The following is a 4,247-nucleotide window of genomic DNA, read 5'->3' as shown; positions in this document are numbered from 1 at the left end:
AAAAAATAAATAAATAACGAGGAAATGATAACACAGCGTAATAGTTGAAGTTAATAAAAATAAAATTACCTGCTGTTTATATAATTTAAAATCACTTAGAGCTACTTTTATTATTTTAGGAGAAGGATTAACCTTCTAATATCAATCCATGGAGATCAATGCTTGGAGTCGAATAATTACTTTAGACACCGCACGAACTACCACTGGTTCCCTCAAGACCGTATGGGAGTTTCTGTAAAGAGATACTTCTTCTAATCCTTTCTCCTATCCCGTTCCTGACGGTTTCCATGATTTTATTCAACAGCTGTCTCTGATTGTTTTTGTTTTGTTGTATTCTGAAAAAAATATAACGTGAGTCTCAAAAGTATTTCCATGTAAAGAAAAACCCCCGACGTTATTCTTTATTTTAGATACATCTGGCTTGGACTAAGAATAGGGTCCCAGACGAACTTTATTTAGTGAAGAACCCTGCCTTTCTTCTTTGCTGCTTCCATAAACTTATCCTTAAAATCTTCTTATGCAAGTTTGCTCCTCATTCTCGAATTACAAATGTTATATGGATCTCCTCGGTTCACACTTGATTTAAAGGTGTCTTGTTGAAGTGAGTTATTCAACATTTTAACTAGTGGATGAGTTTCTCAAGTTTCAAGGACGTCATCCACCGTGTTCCACCGCTTGCAATAGTTTGTAAAACAGATGATTTATAGCCCTACAACTAACAATTAATAAAAAGTGTTTTGACATTTATACTCGCCTGACAACAATAACAATAAGAAAATACCATTTGCATGTCCAAAACAAAAACAAATTAATCAATAAGATAAAAAAAAATAACGGGAACTCATAAATAGGGAATGTAAATTTTGAAGAATATCATTTACAATTTATTATTTTTTCAATCAATACTAAAACAATCGTACTATTATATTGTTACATCTTAACTATTGTTTTCAGTTAAAAACATATAATTATATAGTATAGAATAATTTATTTATTTGTATTGAGATCCTAGATCTTTGCAGAAGTAATAGACCAATTTGGTGACAAGCAACTTGGCTGTTTAGAAAAGCATTCACAGCTCAACATTTTTTTGGAATTTCAATGACATTTAGATATTTCAACATAAGTTTACTGAAGTTAAGAATTTTGCTATTTTGTAAAACACATAATCACTTAACATCTCCGAATAACTATTTATATGTGTTATCAAAATAGAATTTGCTTTACAGACCAAAATATCGAGAAAACAGAAGCACATTATATTTACCAGCCTTGACTTATGACCTGCTTGTTTTCCAATGTCAAGTGACTCAGTAGTAATAAAGCAACCAGGCATGAGCTTGAAGTTCCCATCTTATACAATTATCCGTATAGACCGAATATCACGAAGTCCAACTTATAAATATAATTGATATAAATGTGATGGAGATGAGGGATTTTTGCGTTACATACATCCAGGACACTGAAGGACTCTTATTAATAGAATAGTTTTTTTTTACAGTAGGGCGTTAAGAAAAAATCTGCACTTCCCTGCACCGGCAATTTTGTTATAATGTACGAAGCACAATTAACTTTCAAGAATTTCAAAGAAAGAGCTGTGGATGGAGGATGAACACTCTCTATGCTCCTCATTGGATATTTCAGTCGATTATTCTGTCGTTTTACAGAACTCCTTAGTTATTTTTTGTAAAAGTATATGATGATTCTATGACAAATATTAACAAGATCAGAAGTCAGCAGTCATAAATCAGTGAAGGGGACCCTGTACAATGAGCGATCTTTCCATTACAGGAGATGGGAACCACTGAGTGAAGCCCTTGTTTATTGGATCTCGTCTAAAGAGTTGAAATCCCTTTACCAGACCATAACATTGAAAAGAGTATGTCTTCCAACACTTCGATAAACTCTAAATTCACGTTGTTATATTAATATTATTGTTTTAATTTTTGAGTTAATAAAACATATGTGACGTCACTTAGCTCAGCCAATCGGAATACAGACGCTAACCGACACACCTATGCTATCCGCTACCTTGATAGAGATCGAATTCCACAAAACAATTGTTTTCTCAACTTTATTGAATGCTTCTAAAGTCTGAGAAGTTATCGCCAGATTACTTAGCACTTGTGATTTGCATACATTTTTTTTTTCAGACATGTTCTCTCCCAATGTCATCCTCAATTTGGTGAAGCATTCATGAATCAGTGGGGACGTTTTTTCCACTCAGGATGACAGTGCAATCATCAAAAAAGAAAACATTGTTCAACTCTTTTCTGCCAATTTTCATCTCTTTAATACATGTACCCATTGAATTCTGTAGACATGCAACATAATTAAGAAACAAGAGAAGACTTAGTGGATCTCTTTTCCTTCCTCAAAGTTCTAACCTTATTAACCTTTCTTTAATGTTGACCGGCCCGAAATAATAAAAACTACTTGAGAGGAGAAAATGAGCACATTCGGCGTATAAAAGTTATCTCATCCTCTGAACTTGTACTTTAAAATTGAAGAAGAACTATTTAACGTCCGGCTCAACTTGTCAGTGGATGTACTGTACTATTATTGCAGAAGTAACAGAGAAGGGAAACTATATAATCAACAGACAATAATAGTTAATAATTAGAAGTGAGATTGAAGTAAGGAAAAGTGGGAAATTTAAGCTGAATGCAATGTATTGAAATGGTAGACATTTTTGGCTGTTATTTGTCTATCACGACTAGGCTATGAATGTGTTTACTTCTCATCCTTTCCTAAGCACAATCCAGATAAGACTGAATTATGGCAAAAACTGTCCATAGGAAAAATCAAAATGGTTCTGATTTGTATCCGGACCTTTTGCCTTCATATGGGGCTTCCAATTTATATCTAATGAACCCAGTCATAATCAGTATCACCCATATTATATTCCCACTATATTCCCAACATCTCTCAAAAAAGCACAGACAAAAGTAGATTTACAACATTATGAAGCACTTGCAAGATATATCAAGTCCTCTTCGTAAGGTAGATGTAAATGTTTACCATGTAATTATCACATAATATATCTCAAGATATGATTTTAGTAAAACATAATCAGACTATCATTTTACTTTACTTATTTAACATGCATATTTTTTAGCCTACTTACTGTAAATTTAATATAATTACAAATAAAAAAAGATGAAAACACCCAGACAGTTTTTGAAGAACAATTGGAAGGACACTTTGTTGACAAAAGCTTGATAAACACATTCCTTACATATATTGAAGAATACATAGTGACTTGCAAAGGTTTTATATTAATACTTCCATTCAAAATAGGAGGTCGTCTGTTTACATTGCAAGAAAATGATGTTTGTTAATAAGTAGCTTCTCTAAAGTTGGAAAAAACTATTTTAAGACTGATTTTTTTTTTTTGAACTATTGAAATATCTAGAGGAATCCTAGATAGACAAATCCCAACGTTGATAAAAATATTTTAAGTGTTATAAATGTTCTAAATTATTTTATTTCCCCAATAAAAGGAAAACAGGACATTGACAATGAAATTAAATGAACAGTTTTACGCCGAAAAATAAAAGTACTTGAAAATAAAGTTAAATATTTCTGAAATTCCGTTAGTCTGTATTCATGATTGGTATCTACAGAAGTCCAGGAAGATTTTAAATAACGTAATTAGTTTCGAATTTCCTAAATACAGCCTAAACATACTGTACATCAAATTCAATAATAAATTGTTATTAGACCATAGGGTATTAAACATGAAGATGAAACGTCAGTGGTAGGATTGGATTTATTGAAAACCATATCAACAGTTTTACCTTTGGAAATATAATATCTTAACTTATGTTTTAAGAAGCCATACTGAGATTCATGTAAAATTTTATCCAAGACGTTGTCTATGCGATTTAAAATAATTAATGTAAAATTTTTGTAAAGACAGTTTTGCATAGTAAGAGGCCTCAAATTTTTATAAATTTATTATTTTTATTTTTTTCCATCAGATGTATATTCAGGAAAATATCAGACGCTATCTTTATCTTTTCGTAAAATTGTAATAAAATAGGAGCAATATAAAGTATATATTTTTGTACAATTCAAAACCAGATGGTCCAGGAATTGTATTAGATTTAGTGTTTTCTCTCACAGTGGTTATGTTTTCTTGTATCGTTGAATGTTTGTCCATGAAATTATTACCATCAGGAGGAATAGTGAATTTACGGTCTGCATTGCATCTCAGTTCTTCGCAGAACTATGCAGATCGATGG

Source organism: Lepeophtheirus salmonis, chromosome 1, assembly GCF_016086655.4.
Source record: "Lepeophtheirus salmonis chromosome 1, UVic_Lsal_1.4, whole genome shotgun sequence".
Taxonomy (NCBI): domain Eukaryota; kingdom Metazoa; phylum Arthropoda; class Copepoda; order Siphonostomatoida; family Caligidae; genus Lepeophtheirus; species Lepeophtheirus salmonis.
Note: the sequence above shows the minus strand (reverse complement) of the source record.